The following is an 18533-nucleotide window of genomic DNA, read 5'->3' on the forward strand; positions in this document are numbered from 1 at the left end:
TGAGGCCAGACAAGTCGATCCTCTGCTACATATGTGCCAGGGAACACAAGACAGCCTAGGTATGCTCTTGGGTTGGTGGCTCAGTCTCTGGGAGCTCCCAGGGGCCCAAGTTAGTTGACACTATTGGTCTTCCTGTGGGGCTGCCATCTCCTTCAGTGTCTTCAATCCTTCCCCTTACTCTTCCATAGGGGTTCCTTAACTCAGACCAGTGGTTGACTGTAAGCATCTGTCTCAGTCAGCTACTTGTAGAACCTCTCAAATGACAGCCATGCTAGGCTCCAGCACAACATGGCACCAGTAATAGTGTGAGGGTTCCATTCCTGCCCATGGGATGGAACCCAAGTTGGAGCAGTCATTGGAACACCTTTCCTTTGGTCTCTGCTCCATTTTTTTCTTGCATTTCTTTTAGATAGGAACAATTCTGGGTCAAAAAAATTGAAGGTAGGTAGGTGACACCATTCTTCCACTGGGAGCCCTGTCTATCTACTTCAGGTGGTCTCATCAAGTTCCATCTCCTCACTGTTGGACATTTTGGCTAAAGCAGGATGGAGTTTTGGTTCTGTTCTATGGACTCCAGTTGCAGCTTCCTCCTGTTGGCCTTGGCTCTAAAGCTGTAGGAGGATACAAGACATTGCAACTGTTAAAGCAGCATCAAGCTCATGTGAGCTCCTGGCAGTGTCTTTGACTGAACACAGATATGTAAAGTCACACAATCTTCCATGTCGTTCTGATAATGACAGGACTTTGACACAAGGAATTATGTTAACCTGACCTGGAATTGAGTTGGGCTGAGTTTAAGAGATTCTATGAAAATATTCAGATGTCTTAGATGTTCCTCGTGTACACTTTACACTAGGGAGCTCAGGAAACATTAGAGCTTCCTTTGCCTTGAATCTAGAGGTACATTTCATAGATGGTGCAAGTAGAACCTACTGACTAAGGTTGCCAGATTTAGGAAGTAAAGAAAAAAGTAAAAGTCTCAAAGATTGTATAAGTCAGCTTTTGTGACCATAACAAGATGTCTGAGGCAGGTTATTCATTAAGAAAGAAGTCTCTTAATTGTGAGGAAATCTGAGGCACAGGATTCAGTCATTCCAGTTCAATGCTAGGTAACATGTTTTGACCTCACTGAGATCTCTGATATCGATTCTCCCAGACATAAAGAAGTGTTTATAACAATGTATCTTTTGCTATTAAAAAAAAAGAAAAAAGAAAGAAAAGGATGCTCAATACGGACAGATGCCAGAGCCTCCATTAATGTTTAAGAGAATGACCACTTCTTAAGGCACATGGACAAGCTTCTACTTACTATTTTGAGTCTTCAACATCTTTTCTTCTAAAATTTTTAGATTTTTGTACTTTATAAATATGGGTGTCTTGCGCATATATATGTGTATAGATCACATGCATCCTGGAACTGGAGTTACTGATGGCTGTGTGCTATAACATGAGTGTTGAGAATTGAACCTGGATCCTCTACATGAACAAGTGCTCATAAGTGCTCATAATTGCTGAGCCATCTCTTTAGTCCTGAATCTCCAACACCATCAATGAATATATCTTACCGCAGGAATTGATCCATAAGATTAAGGTTCTCATAGTCATATATAATTTTTATCATAAGGTCCAAGCTACTTTAATATTTTCATTTAAATGCATTCCATTGTCCAGAAAAAAGAATACTAACTAGTCTTTGTAATTCTGAACCTAAAAGAAAGACTAAGACTGTGGGTGAATGTGGATGGTTGGTAGCATTGGAGACAGAATTGGGTGAAGGGTCAAGACTCAGAAAGAGGGCCTTTAGGATATACCTGGGAGTCTGGCACCAAGAATAGGCTGGGAAAATGAGCTGAATGTTTTTAAAAATATTTTTGAAATTGTAATATATTTATATCATTTTTCTTACACTTCCTACTCTCTATACACTCCCATGTACCTTCCATTTATGTATTTCAACTTCATACCCCCTTCTGATTTAATTGTTTACACACACACACACACACACACACATATGTATTCCTAAAGACAAGTTGGGGTATGAAAGAACGGGCTCTGATACAGTTCCTATATTTATAAGACAATCATATCTTCAAGAAGAAAACATAGACTTCACTGGACATCTTCTACCTTCAAGCACCATTGTATAACCCATCCTGTATTGGTTCCATGTCTAGGATTATGTCCAGGAAAGTATTATTCAGTTCAATTTGGAATTGAAAATCTTAAAAATGAAGTAAAAGACACTGGCAGTAAATCAGGACACTGGAATCATCTAGAGTGAGTGACAGGGACACCTGGCCAGGGCACATTCCCACAAGAAGAGAGTGGAGACAGAATGAATGGCTTTCAATTCCAACCTGGACCTCATAAGGTGACCTTCCCAAGAAGAATCCCAAGAGCTGAGTGATGAGCAGTCTGCCATAAAAACAAACAAACAAACAAACAAACAAAACAACCCTTTGCTATCTCAGACATTGGGGTGGTGTAGACACAGATGACATGTGAACTCTGGAAATGGAACAGCACAGCAAAGGAATAGAACGTTTTTATTATGTTTTTATTGCTTTTGGAATTTCATTTACTTAATTCATACACTTTCCTCTCCCAACTCCCTCTGTGCCCTCTATTACCTCTCCAAACAAGGACCTATTCTACCTATCTGTGTATATTACATTATTACATACATTGTGTATAATATTATATAACAATATTCAGTCTGTTTAGTGTTGCTAGCATGTACATATGTTTAGGGCTGGTCACATAGGATTGGATAACCTATCAGGAAACTAAATCCCAGGAGAAATCTGATTTCTCCATCTCTCAACACTTGTTGATTATCTATAGCTCTTTGTCTAGTCTGTATGAATATTTTCCCCACCCACAGTAGCATGTCAACTGATAACATTCAGGCTTGGTAGACAAACAAATGGTTGAAAAATAATAGAAACACCTGCTCTCACAGGCATCCTGATTCTCTGGCTCTCACAATCTTCCTCCTCCTCCTCCTCCTCCTCCTCCTCCTCCTCCTCCTCCTCCTCTTTCTCCTCTCCCTCTTTCTCCTCTCCCTCTTTCTCCTCCCCCTCTTCCTCCTCCTCCTCTTCCTCCTCCTGCTGCTGCTGAAACTCCTACAACATCTTTTTCTCTTCCTCCTCCTCCTCCTCTTCTTCCTTCATAATTCTTCCTCCTCTCTTTCTCTCCTCCTCTCCTCCCCTCCCTTCTCCTTCTTCTCTTCCTCCATGACACTCCCTTAGAGCTAGGATTGCACTATGTGCAGCCCACAGTCACGTATTCTTCACATTGTATAAATTTCGAATCTGTATCTTTTCCATCTGTTTCAAAAAGAAAGTTCTTTGGTAGGGCAGGAGAGAGAACTTTGGGTATAAAGAAAAGAATTTAGATCATAGGAATTATATTGGTTTAGGGAATGACAGCAGTGAGTCTTCTTCTGGTGTCTATGGCTTTCACAATAATACACAGCCCAGCCCTAAGTATGCTAACATCCCCCATCATTCTGCAGACCCTGCTGGCTATCTCTAGAAAGGTGGGCTACATGATAGTGGCCAGTAAAGAAAATGGGGTACTTTGAAATGCTTCAAGCTATGTCATCTAATTTGTTGTCTTTCAGAGAACTCAAATATGTTTAAAGCAACTGGCAAAATATTCATTATTCTCCTCATATCTCTTCTCAAATATCTCTAAATCTGTCTTTCACTCTCAAGGACCAGATTTGAGTTTTCCATCATGACACTTTTGCACAGTTTCATCATAATACTTTGTTTTCTTTTGCTAACCCTCACCACTGGTCATTCACAGGCCTACAGCCAACTGGTTCTTCTCTGCCTGAGTCCAGCCTTGACATAGGATTGGAGTACTCAACTGGAAGCAGGGATATCCGGAAGGCACATAATAAACACACACAGACAACTATTTCAGGTACAAGCTGACAGGCAAATTTTAAGGCTTGATGGCTTGATGTTGCTCTCTCTCTCTCTCTCTCTCTCTCTCTCTCTCTCTCTCTCTCTCTCAGCTTGAAGCTATGAAAACCTTTGCTCGCTCCTCAGGCTGGAGGTTGTGCTCTCTTGTTCACTCCCTTTCTCTCTCTCTCACACACACACCATACACACTCACACACATCTTACTTGTGCACTCCTATCACTTAAACACACACACAACTCTTTACACACATACTCGTCACACTCTCCACACTCTGTCCCACCTTATTCTTGCCCCAGTCTTTAATTGTTACTCCAAAAGCAGGTAGAAAAAAAAAAGACGTTGTATAATCATTACGAAATCAAATTCAAAAGAATAACCACATCTCACAAAGAATCAAGAATTACAATTGTTCCCTAAAGTTTCAAGCTTCCCCTATTCCCAGACCTGTGGCCAAAATAATAATAATTGCAAACTTATCATTATTTAAACTTTAACTTTTGACTTATACTTCAGAGCTCAGAGCCCCAAGGTCAGCTACATGATTTTCCTGTGAAGCTCTAAGGATAAATGATATGGGCAAAGCTGCCAGGCAGTTTCCAGAAAGAATTAAGTTAACCCTTAACTCAGTACTTCCACTAGCTTTCTACTTCTGTACGTTGAACACAATGAATCTCCTAAGAGTCCCAGTGTTCTTACTTAGTTTTAATAGTGCAAAATTTTACGTATTCTATATTTTCTTATCCAAACATTTCCAAAGGAGACCAGGAACCACTCTCAAATGTTGTGCAAAACTCATATCATTACTTCAATAGTTTTTTCCTTTCTGAATTAATGTATCCTGTATTTGTGTTCCCTTATTCAATGATTGTATCTTTCGTAGTAATGCTTTTTCATAATTCCAATAATTCACTTTCTGGTAATGGACCCTGTATGACTCTAGCAGTACATGGCTCTGTTTTATTTTCTAATGTTTCTAAACATGATTTTTTCAAACTTTCTTTGCAAGTCAACATTAATCCAAAACTACCATTGTGCAGTTATTGCATTGTTTCCAAGATGAGAGCACACAGTGTGCACCTGGACCATTAAGACTGTGCTGTGCTGTGCCCTATGCCTCAATTTTTGATTTTTTAAGAATAATTACATCAAGGAACATCAAGTTTTACAGAATTCACCAGAGCAGAAGGAGAAAGAAATAAAAAAGACAGATATAATAAAATAATTATGCACGCTAAGGCCAACTGAAAACCTATTATGCACAAATGAAATCTATACAGTCGTTGTCCAGGGCTAAGTTTAGGAGAAATGAGAACAACTTTTTACAAAGAGCTGCCTGTGGGCTACTGAGGTATCGCCATCCCGGCCTGCTGACAGCAGACCCTTATTTCTAATGGTGGGTCCCCTGGAGGGATCTGTCTCCTGCTTCTCAGTGTCTGAGATGCCATTCTTTTTTTCACAAAGAGCTGCCATGGGCTTCTGAGATGTCTCCATCATAGCCTACTGCATGCAGTCCCTGTCATGGTATGCTGTCTCCAGCATCCTCTCCATCTGATGTCTTATGATGTGCAGTACATCACCCTGAGTGTTCCTCATCTCCCTTAAGGAAAGCATTCCTTACGATGATCCCTTAAGATATTCTCCTGCAGCAGAGGAGGATTGCAACCCTATAGAAAGAACAACATCAGTTGGCTCGACCACTCAGTGCTCCCAGGGGCTAGACCACCAACCAAGGTGTGTACATAAAGGGATTCATGATACATATGTAGCAGAGGATGGCCTTGCCTGACAGCAATGGGAGGTGAGGCCCTTGGTCCTGTGGAGGTTTGATGCCCCAGCATAGGGGGATGCTGGAGCAGTGGGGCAGGAGAGGTGGGTGGGTATGGAAATACCCTCAAAGAAGCAAAGGGGGGAGGAGAGGGTTGATGTGGGATGGGGGCTCTACACAGGGGTAACTGGGAAGTGGGATATTATTTGAGAGGTAAATGAATGAAATGATTGATTCTTTTAAAAAAGTGAGAAGTCCAAAAGTATTTTAAAAAAATGGTCTTCTCCATTTTATAATCCCCTTTCCTACACAAACCTATAAATTTACATATACACACACATTGCAGTATATTTGACAACACTGTGAACCCCGAGATTGTATTACCAACTGAAAAAAAAAAAAAACATTTCTTGTGGTGTGGCTCAGCCCTTAGTAAACACCCTTATCCCAAAAAATGAAGGTAAAGTTAGTTTGTAGAAGGAAATACCCGTGTTTAAAACTGATTGCATGGAACAAAAAGTGATGAATTGGAGAAAGATTTGACAGAATAGGATATTCCTGACCCTCACAGAAGAGAGAGGAAAAAGGAAGATACTAAAGGGAGCAGAACAGAAAGGAGATGAATCTGTATTACCAGGAGAGTTTTACAGAGACAGGTTGAAGAGAGAACAAGCTAGACACAGGTGAAGACAGAACAAGCCAGAAAATAAGAAGGAGCCAGAAGATTAGAACAGTTGATGGAGGTAATATGAGGCCAAGCAGAGCAATCCAGGAGAGAAGCCAGATTGGATCTGTCATTTTGGAGGGGAGCTTTATCCAAAACAGCTGAGTTGACCAGGTCTCCAGAGCTCAGAAGGAGCAAGAAAGGGTGAGCTTATTCAGCAGTAAGCCTCAGAGGCTGAAAACATTCTAGGACTAGACAAGATTGTATGGAGGCTAGAAGCTTTCAAGACTAGGGCTAAGTTAGCAGGTGGAGACTGTAAGCTTCAGAGAGAACAATTAGCACAGGCAAATAAATGTTACATTTACACACACACACACACACACACACACACACACACACACACACACAAGTAAAAGCCCACAAACAGACTTTGTCATTCTGAATCTGGCTTACTTCACTCAACAAAATTTGCATTTATTTTTCTGAAAAATGTCATGATTTCATTTTTCTTCATGGCTACACAGATTCTCTTTGTGTCTAGGCACCATACTCGCCTTGTCCACGAACCTGTTCATGAACATCTGGGCTAGTTCCTTTCCATAGCTGTCATGAAGGGTGCAACAACACATATGGGTTTATAATTGCATTAGGCATTTTTCTGTTGCAGAAAATATCATGACCAAATCAACTTAGAGTAGAAAGTATCTTTCAGCTTACAATACCAGAAAGATAGAGTCCACCCTAGTAGGGAAGACATGAAATGGAAGCGGGAGCTGGAGATAGAGTTCACATTTTATCTGCTCACAGGAAATAAATGATAAAGGAAGTATGGCTAGAAATTCTCAATGCCCACCCCCGGTTACCTACTTCCTCCAGGAAGCTTCCACATTCTAAAGGTCTTATGACACACCCCACAAAGTTCCTCCAATGGAGGATCAAGAGTTGAAATGAGCCTCTGGGGACGTTTCTCATACAAACTTCCCACAATAAGCATCTCTGTAATATGTTCACATAGTCTTTGAGTTTATACCCAAGACTTTCAGAGCAGGGTCACATGCTAGTGCTAATTTCAGTACACAGACATGGACACAGACACAGACACACACACACACACACACACACACACACACACACACAAAAGAAAGCATTCATGATTTATCTTTCTGAGTCTGGCTTATTTATTTCACTTAGCATAAGTTGTAATGAACTTCCATACTGATCTCCACAGCAATTGGACAGGTTTACTATTCCACAGAGGTGAATGGGGTTCCTCTTCTCCACATCCTTGCCTGTATGTTGTCATTGTCCGCTTACAGACGAGCCATTTTGACTGGAGTGAGGTGGAGCCTAAAGCAGTTCTAATTTGCATTTCCCTAGTGGCCAAGGATGTTAAATACTTTTTCAGGAATTCTTCAGTTCGGTAATCCAGTAGTTTAGTGGATGATGCTTTGTATTCTTTTGGTCTGGGGGGGAGGGATTTTTTTTATTGGATGTTTTATTTACATTTCATATGTTGTCCCCTTACCCCATCCCCCACCCACCCAGGAACCCCCTTTCCCCTCACCCTTCCTCCTTCTCTGTGGATGTAACCTCTATCTACCACCCCACTCCCTCCTCCCACCCTCAAAATTCCCACCACCTGGGGCGTCCAGCCTTCATGAGGTCAAGGTTCTCTTCTTCCACCTATGCCCAGCAGGGCCCTCCACTCTTACATATTCAGCTGAAGCCCTGGATCCCTCCCTAATTGCTCCCAGGCTGGTGGTTAGGACTCTGGGAGCTGTGGTTGGTTGGTATTGTTGCTCTCTTCATGGTGCCGCAAATCCTTTCAGCTCCTTCAGTCTTCACTCTAACTCCTCCATTGAGAACCCCATGATCAGTTCAATGGCTAGTTGTGAGCATCTGCCTCTGAATATGTCAGACTCTTGAAGACCTCTGAGGAGACATCCATATCAGGCTCTTATCAGCATGCACTTCCTGACTTCCACATCAGCATCTACCTTTGGTGTCTGCACATGGGATGGATACTCAGGTGGAATGGTCTTCAGACGGCCCCTCCTTCAGTTTCTGTCCCTCACTTTGTCGCCATATTTGCTCCCTTGAGTATTTTGTTGCTCCTTCTAAGAAGAACTGAATCACCCCCACTTGGTCTTCCTTTTTTATGAGCTTCATGTGGCCTGTGAGTTGCATCTTGGGCATTTCAAGGTTCTGGGCTAATATCCGATAATAAGTGAGTGAATACCATGTGTGTTCTTTTGTGATTGGCTTACTTCACTCAGGATGATAATTTCTAGTTCCACCCATTTACCTAGGAACCTCTCGAATTCATTGTTTTTAATACCTGAGTAATACTCCATTGTGTAAATATACCACATTTTTTGAATCCATTCCTCAGTTGAAGGACATCTGGGTTCTTTCCAGCTCCTGGCTATTATAAATAAGGCTGCTATGAACATAAGAATTAGGGAAATGACACCCTTCACAATAGTTGCAAATAATATGAAATACCTTGGTGTGAATCTAACCAAGCAAGTGAAAGACCTGTATGACAAGAACTTCAAGTCCCTGAAGAAAGAAATCGAAGAAGGTCTCAGAAGATGGAAAGATCTCCCATGCTCATGGATTGGCAGGATTAATATAATAAAAATGGCCATCTTGCCAAAAGCAATCTACAGATTCAATACAATCACCATTAAAATCCCAACTCAATTCTTCACAGAGTTAGAAAAGGAAATCCTCAAATTCATATGGAATAACAAAAAACCCAGGATAGCGAAAACTATTCTCAACAATAAAAGAACTTCTGGAGGAATCACCATCCCTGACCTCAAGCTGTACTACAGAGCAATAGTGATAAAAACTACCTGGTATTGGTACAGAGACAGGCAGGAAGATCAATGGAATAGAATTGAAGACCCAGAAATGAACCCACACTCCTATGGTCACTTGATCTTTGACAAAGGAGCTAAAACTGTCCAGTGGAAAAAGGACAGCATTTTCAACAAATGGTGCTGGTTCAACTGGAGGACAACATGTAGAAGAATGAAAATTGATCCATTCTTACCTCCTTGTACAAAGCTCAAGTCTAAGTGGATAAAGGACCTCCACATAAAACCAGATACAGTGAAACTAATAGAAGAGAAGGTGGGGAAGACCCTCGAATACTTGGGCACAGGGGAAAAGTTCCTGAACAGAACACCAATGGCATATGCTCTAAGATCAAGAATTGACAAATGGGACTTCATAAAATTGCAAAGTTTCTGTAAGGCAAAGGACACTGTCAATAGGACAAAGCAACAACCAACAAATTGGGAAAAGATCTTTACCAATCCTACATCTGATAGAGGGCTAATGTCCAATATATACAAAGAACTCAAGAAATTTTACTCCAGACAACCAAATTACCCTATTAAAAATGGGGTATAGAGCTTAACAAAGAATTTTCAATGGAAGAAACTTGAATGGCCAAGAAGCACCTAAAGAAATGTTTAGTGTCCTTAGTCATCAGGGAAATGCAAATCAAAACAACCCTGAGATTCCATCTCACACCAGTCAGAATGGCTAAGATTAAAAACTCAGGTGATAGTAGATGCTGGCGAGGGTGTGGAGAAAGAGGAACACTCCTCCATTGTTGGTGGGACTGCAAGATGGTGCAACCACTTTGGAAATCAGTGTGCCAGTTCCTCAGAAAATTGGATATAGCATTACCTGAGGATCCAGCTATACCACTCCTAGGCGTATATCCAGTTTCTTTTTGTAGGCACTTAGAGATATGAGTTTTCCTCTTAGCACTGCCTTCATGGAATCCCACAAGTTTTGGTATGATGTGTCCTCATTTTCATTGAATTCTAAAAAGTCTTTTATTTCTTTCTTTATTTCTTCCTTGACCAAGTCATCATTGAGTAGAGAGTTGTTCAGTTTCCATGTGCACGTGGGTTTTCCATTGGTTTTGTCATTATTAAAGACCAGTCTTAGTCCCTGGTGATCTGATAAGATTCAAGGGATTATTTCAATCTTTTTGTATCTGTAGAGGGTTGTTTTGTGACCAATTATATGGTCTATTTGGGAGAAGGTACAATGAGGTGCTGAGAAAAAGGTATATTCTTTTGTTTTAGGATGAAATGTTCTATAGATGTCTGTTAAGTCCATTTGATTCATAACTTCTGTTAATGTCAAAGTGTCTGGGTTTAGTTTCTGTTTCCATGATCTGTCCATTGCTGACAGTGGGGTGTTGAAATCCCCCACTATTATTGTGTGAGGTGTGATGTGTGTTTTGAGCTTTAGTAAAGTTTCTTTTATGTATGTAGGTGCCCTTGCATTTGGAGCATAGATGTTCAGAATTGAGAGTTCACCTTGGTAGATTTTTCCTTTGATGAGTATGAAGTGTCCTTCCTTATCTTTTTTGATTAATTTTGGATGAAAGTTGATTTTATTTGATATTAGAATGGCTACTCCAGCTTGTTTCTTGGGACCATTGGCTTGGAAAATTGTTTTCCACCCTTTTATTCTGAGGTAGTGTCTGTCTTTGTCACTAAAGTGTGTTTCCTGTATGCAGCAAAATTCTGGGTCTTGTTTGTGTATCCAGTCTGATAGTCTGCGTCTTTTTATTGGGGAATTGAGACCATTGATGTTAAGAGATATTAAGGAAAAATGATTGTGGCTTCCTGTTATTTTTGTTATTATAGGTAGAATTATGTTTGTATAGTTATCTTCTTTTGGGGTTGTTGGAAGATTACTTCCTTGCTTTTTCTACGTTGTAGTTTCCCTCCTTGTGTTGGCATTTTCCATCGATTATCCTTTGAAGTGCTGGGTTTGTGAGAAGATACTGTGCAAATTTGGTTCTGTCATGGAATATCTTGGTTTCACCATCTATAGTGATTGAGAGTTTTGCTGGGTATAGTAATCTGGTCTGGCAATTGTGTTCTCTTAGGGTCTGTATGATTTCAGTCCAGGCTTTTCTGGCTTTTATAGTCTCTGGTGAGAAGTCTGGTGTGATTCTTATAGGTCTGTCTTTGTATGTTACTTGACCTTTTTCCCTTACTGCTTTTAGTATTTTTTCTTTGTTTTGTGCATCTCATGTTTTGATTATTATGTGACAGGAGGTATTTCTTTTCTGGTCTAGTCTATTTGGTGTTCTGTAGGCTTCTTGTATGTTTATGGGCATCTTGTTCTTTAGGTTAGGGGAGTTTTCCTCAATAATTTTGTTGAAGATATTTACTGGCCCTTTAAGTTGGGAATCTTCATTCTCATCTATACCTATTATCCTTAGGTTTGGTCTTCTCATTGTGTCCTGGATTTCCTGGATGTTTTGAGTTAGGAGTTTTTTGCATTTTGCATTTTCTTTGACAACTGTGTCAATATTTTCCACCGTATCTTCTGCATTTGAGATTCTCTCTTCTATCTCTTGTATTCAGTTGGTGATGCTTGCGTCTATGACTCCTGATATCTTTCTTAGGTTTTCTATCTCCATGGTTGTCTCCCTTTGAACTTTTTTTTATTGTTTCTATTTCCACTTTCAGATCCTGAATGTTTTTGTTTAATTCCTTCTTTGTGTTTTCTTGCATTTCTTTAAGGGATTTCTGTGATTCCTCTTTAAGGGCTTCTATCTGTTTACTTGTACTCTCCTGTATTTCTTTAAGGGAGTTACTTAATTCCTTCTTATAATCCTCTATCTTCATCATGAGAAGTGATTTTAATTCTGAATCCTGCTTTTCAGGTGTGATGGGGTGTTCAGGGATTGCTATATTGGGAGAACTGGGTACTGATGATGCCAAGAAACTTTGGTTTCTGTTGCTTATGTTCTTGCGCTTGCCTTTCGCCATCTGGTTAACTCTAGTGTTAGCTGCCTTCACTGTGTAAGACTGGAGTCTGTATTTCCAGTTATCTTGCTTGTTGCAGAGCTCCTCAGAGTCTAGGTGTCTCTGTGGTCTTATGCACCTAATCTCCTGGGTGGAGGAACTCCTGGGACTCAGGCCACCTCGTGGATCTGGAAGTCCTTCTGCTGTGAGTGCAGTGGCTCCTCAATGACTCAGGATTCAGTATCTCCACAGGACAGGAGCAGACTGACTCTTTGTCTGCCCCAGCCCAAAGGACTAGGCAGGTGAGGAAGGGAAGTGGAATTCCAGAGGGGTGGGGTTTGGGTATTCGCTGTGACCTGAATGTCCCTGGCTCCCAGATGTATCTCTGGGGCTTAGGGAGTGAGATGGAGTTCTTACCAGCTGCTCTGAGTGCAGTGGCTCCTCGATGACTCAGGATTCAGTATCTCCACAGGACAGGAGCAGACCGACTCTGTGTCTGCCCCAGCCCAAAGGACCAGGCAGGGGTGGAAGGGAAGTGGAATTCGGGAGGGATGTTTAACTTCTGCAGTTCTGTATATATCCTACATAAAAATCTTTGTCTACTGTCTAGTTGGCAAAGACTTTTTAATCATTCATGGTCTCTCTTTACCATTGTTGCTGTTTTGTTCTCTTTGCAGAATTCTTTAATTTAAAAAAATGATACTTATTTACTTCTTGTGTTTATGTGTGGGAGTGTTTTGTCTGCATGTATGTCTGTGCACCATGTACATGCAGTGCCTAGGGAGGCCAGAAGAGGGCACCAGATTACAGACAGTGGAGATCCACCATTAGGGTGTTGGGAATCGAACCTGTGATCTCTGGGAAAGCAACTTTTGCATTGACTGTTAGATCAGGATTGATGGAAATGTAGATGCAAAGGGTGGAGGAGACAGACCTCTGCAGAAACAGAATGTCCTCTCATCAGAAGGTGAGGGAAGGCAGTCTCTCTGAGGGAGAAGAGACTGTGAGCCCAGTGAAGGGGCTTGGGGGATTTAAAGGGAAGAGAGGGGAAAGGAAACTTTGGGAAAGGAAAGTTTTAACAGTGGATGTGTGGTTTATAGGTCCAAGGCTAAATGACCTGGGAGATGTTCTCAGTATGATGTTGCCTTTCCAGGCAAGGAGGTGTTCTTAACATTGCGCTGAAACCGAAGTTTCCAGCTCATCTGCAGTTCTGTATTTTAGGTCATTGATGCTTCATTATCCACTGAGATATCTACTCAAGGCAAGGGAATTTTATGCAATTCCCTTGGAAATCCTTGGGATTATACCTGTGCTGTTCAATTCCTGTTCCAAACAGCAAGATTATATATATATATGCCTTTGATACATTTTTAATTTTTAATTTAATTTTTGTATAATTCAAGGGAGATGGAATCTAGTTTCATCCGTTTACATGTGGAAATCTGGCTTTCCAAGAGCAGTTGGTAAAGATGCTGTTGTTTCCTCCAATGTACATCTGTGGCACTAATCCCAGTGCTGTGAGGAGAGAAGAGAGGGTTGTTAGAGCCTGCTGAGCAGCAAGATAAGCCACATGGAGCATGAAGTCCAAACAAGTCACTGAGGACCTGAGTTTGGTTTCCAGCACCCAATGTAGACACATCACACTGGCCTATAACTAATGCTCTAGGGGCTCTGACCCCTTGGTCTCTAGAATCAACTGTATTCACATATATAGACTACATATAAACATACAAGCATGTATACACATATAGTAAATTAGGTCAATTCCTGGGAAAACAAAGATACTGACCAAATACAGTGATGGACAGTCACATAAGCAAACAAGATGGTGAGCACATCACAAATCAAGGTGACATTGCTCACATGGGGAGCCCAGGACTGAGCTGTAGCTCCATCTAATGAGCCACTTGGCTGTTGAGGCTCCATAGCACCACTGTACACTGAGACATCCTCATGCAGGCAGCATTCCATGGCCAGCTCATTCATGTAGTGATGTCCTCTGAACCAAAACATGCCATCCTGGAAGAAAGTTTGGTCTTACTCAGATCTAAAGAGAGATTCCTCAAGACTCAGAAAGAAATTAATTCACAAATCTCAGGAAGTCCCTAAAACTTTCTGGATTCTCAAACCTCCTTGCCCTCAAGGCTGTATAAGTGTCAAGGACTGCTGAGGAGAGAATTTCAACTGCTGAGCTTGCTCAGAGTTCTGAAGTGAGACTTCGATACTGAGAGTTCCAACTTTGATAGGGTCAGCTGTTGGTATGCAGCCATTCTTGTGACATGCATGCTCCTGTAGGTGATCCATCATTCATTCCTCCTGTAAGTGACTCCAATAAATTTGTGAGTTCACAAAGATGGATTTGGTTGTACCATTACTGTTGAGGCCTGATCCCCTAGCATAGATGTAGCCATTTTGTTCCATGCCTGCCGATCACTGATGCAGAAAAACAGTTTGACACAAAGCAGAGTCAAGCTGACCCACATACCCTGTTATGTTCTATGTGTTCTAAGCTCTGTTAATCTTAAGGAATTCCACAACCATACACTCCACTTAGGACCATCAGAACAGTTAGAACTGTTCCATCTAGTTAGCCAGAATGGCTTGCACCAGAGCCATCCACTAAGCAGCACTTCCTTTACCTGCACATGAGCTCATTATGGGTTTTGTGGGGTATTTTTTTCTTTATAATATGGCCTTGACATGTGTTCAGTATCCTGCCTCAGTTCCCAAAGCTATGATTCTGATCAATCTTGGGGTGTGCATTCAATAAACTATCCTTATCTACCTAAGATCGATATTCATGTGGTTTATGAGATGATCCCTGAACCCCAATGAATGCTTTGGTTTGCCTTCAGTACCCCATACTGAGTGAGTGTTGTGTGCTCATGTCTCCTAGGTATGAAGTCACACAGCAGTCTCCACTCCCTTTTTCCTATTTCTTCATTTTTGTTCCCAGAGGCACAACAGGATAATAAGTATGATGGACTCAGATATGATGCTGACAAGAATATTTCCCACCTATGCTCTCATCATTACCCATGGGGACATCCCCCTGGACCCATCTTTGACCTAGTATGGAAGTCAGAGGTCAAAGCTGGTGCAATACAAATGCTGGCCCCATCACACAAGAGTTCCGATGGCCTCTGCTTTTTTACCAAGAACCTCTAGGCTCCCATCCAATTTATAGCAATAGTTTTTAATGGAACGAGAATTTAACATCTGGAGCCCTGTGTAAGTGAGCACAGAGCAAAACACAAACAGTGGCACAGGCTGATGAGGCAGGAAGTTGAGAAAATACTGTCCAAGGGCTAAGTGCCTGAACCTATCACTTGGCAACAAGAGGTGGTGACCGTCGAGGACTGGGGCGGGGGGAGGGTTGTTCTCTCTCCCTCATGGCTCCTAGTTCATACTGTTTCGTGCTGTGCTATCATTATGCTTTGTTTATTTCTGCTTATTCCAACTGGAACTGCTGTCAAATCCTCACTGTTTACCACTACACACATTTTCTGAGGGAAAGGATTTATCCCTCAGGTAAGAAGACATTCCTGTGGGCATGAAGTTCAACTGGGAGGAACTACCAAGCATGTACACTTTTATAAAGCCAAAATAAAAGCTGGGCCCAGGGTCATGAGAGCAGGAGAGCTGGCCCTAACCCTCACCATCTGCAGCACTCAGAAGAGCTGGCCCTGCACCACCCCAGGGCAGCACAGTAGAGTAGATACTGGTGATGGAGAACGTTGATGAGCCAGATACAAGGGCATGAGCATGGAGGAGCTCATTACCCCCCTTAGCCCCATCCCACATTTCCTCATCCCATTCCTCCTCCCCCTTGCCTCTGAGAGGGAAGCACATCTTTTCCCACTGTGGTCAGACCAGGTGGACTCTGCTACATATGTGCCAGGTGCCTTGGACCAGCCTGTGTTTGCTCCTGGTTGGTGGCTCAGTCTCTAGGAGCTTCCTGGGGTCTGGGTTAGTTAAGCCTGCTGGTCTACCTATGTGGACACTCTCCCTTCCAGTTTCTTCAATCCTTCCCCTAATTCAACCTTAGAGATCCCCAACTTCAGTCCATTGGTATGGTGTAAATATCTGCATCTGTCTCAGTCAACTACTTATAGGCCCTCTCAGAGGACAGCCATGCCAGACTCCCATCTGTAAGCACATCATAGCATTAGTAATAGTGTCAAGCCTTGGTGTCCCTCCGTGAGATGGATCCCAAGTTGGGACAGTCATTAACCCACCATGTTTTCCTACTCCATTTTGTCTCTACTCCATTTTTGGCCCTGCAATTCTTTTAGACAGGAACAATTCTAGGTCAGAAACTTTGACTGTAGGTTAGTAACCCTGTCCCTACACTTGAGATCTTGTCTATCTAATGGAGGTGGATTCTTCAAGTTCCCTCTTCCAATGTTGGGCATTTGGGCTAAGGTTACCCCCAATGAGTCCTGAGAGTCTCTTACTTCTGGTCTCTGGTACTTTCTAGAAGCTCCCCCAACCTCCCACCCCACCCCAAAGGCTGCATATTTCCATTCATTCTCTTGGCCCTCTGGGCTTCTCTCCTGTCCTCCCTTCCATATCTGATCCTATTCCCCTTTTCTCCTCCCCCACTTTGACCCAGGTCCCTCCTTCCCTCTGCCTCCTATGATTATTTCCTTCCCACTTCTAAGTGGGATTGAAGCCTCCTTACTTGGGCCTTTCTGCTTGTTACATGTCTTATGGTCTGTAGATTGTATCCTATGTATTCTGTACTTTGGCTAATATCCACTTGTCAGTGAGTATATACCATGCATGTTTTGTATTGTTTTGGTTTGGAAGGATGTTTAATTTCTACAGTTCTTAGATATCCTACATATAAATCTTTGTCTACTGTCTAGTTGGCAGAGATTTTTTCTCACTCCTCTAATCCAAGCACTGAGGAGTCTGAGGCAGGAGGCTGTCAGTTCAAAGCCAGCCTGTGTTTTTTCACCAGGCCTTGCTAATAAACAATTTGTAAGTGGAACATTCCAGCATTGTGCAAGTACCGACATGGTACCTGGCTGGGACCTGACACAATTTCAGTCTCTCTGGAGAAGCCAAGTTTCTGCATCAGAAAAGAGGGCTGTCCCTTCCTCCTATCAGTAGAGTGTTCACATCAGCTGGAGCCTTTTCAGGAGTGCCAGTTCTCACAGGCACTCCTGGGTGTGTCGACATCCAACTGCTCTGCTTTCAGAGTGGGTATATAACCAGATGTCAAGGGCAGGAAAGCTGAGTCTCTGCTACCAGGTAGTACGCCTGCCTGACTTGTTCTGAGGAAAGATAGATAGCATCACTTCTGCACGGAACAATAAACTGTCCTACTCTTCACATCTACCCTCTCAAGCTGCTCCCTGGACAAACACACTTATAAACAAAGTGTAAAATGTAGCTTGGAGTACAGGTCAATAGAAAAGCACTTACCTAGCATGCATGAGGCCCTAGGTTCAATTCCCAACACCACAAATGAATAATGTGGGGCTGGGTATATAGTTTAGACTTGATGCTCTTCCAGAAGACCCAGCTTCAATTCCCAATACCCATTTGGTGGTTCACAACCATCTGTAACCCCAGCCCTAGGGGATTCAATGACCTCTTTTGTACTCCTGGGGCACCAAGCATACACATAGCGAATTTACCCGAATTCAGGCAAAGCACCAATATGCATAAAATAAATTTAAAATCTTTAGGAGGAGGAAGTAGAAGAGGAGAAAGAAGAGGAGGAGGAGGAGGAAGAGGAGGAGGAGGAAAAGGAGGAGGAGGAGGAGGAGGAGGAAGAGGAGGAGGACATAGTGTAGAACCAGTGGTCAGATACCAACTCACTGCACAAGATGAAACATGGACACTAAGCAATGCTTATTTTATTCTTTGTTTCTTTTAAAAATATTATCATATATTCATTGTACAGAATATGCAACTCAATGGTGTTTTATTGCATTTTACCCCATTGCTCTCTCTCTTGTCTTCTACCCACTCCTGGACCCATTCTTCTCAAATGTCTGCTTTTACTCTCATGTCTTATGTGCCTCCTTGTGAACAAGGTCTATGTCCTACACGTAAGAGGAAACAGACTGGATGACTTTGCTCAGGACAGTGCTCTCCAATGCTGCTCACCTTCGAGCAGATGGTAGAAACTCATTCTTTACAGATGACTGAATGACCCTCCAGTATATAACAAATAATAAGGAAATAGATAGTCAGATTGTGCAAACACGTGACTCAGGAAATTGTCATGAAGTAGTGATGACTGTGACCCTCCTGAGTGTGTGACATGACAGGTCAGGATCACAAGCAGGGAACAGCTTGGAAGGAAATAAAATATAGTCAATTTATACGATATATATTGATTATATTTATCCCTGCT

This window comes from Grammomys surdaster, unplaced genomic scaffold, assembly GCF_004785775.1.
Source record: "Grammomys surdaster isolate TR1022 unplaced genomic scaffold, NIH_TR_1.0 1089, whole genome shotgun sequence".
Classification (NCBI taxonomy): domain Eukaryota; kingdom Metazoa; phylum Chordata; class Mammalia; order Rodentia; family Muridae; genus Grammomys; species Grammomys surdaster.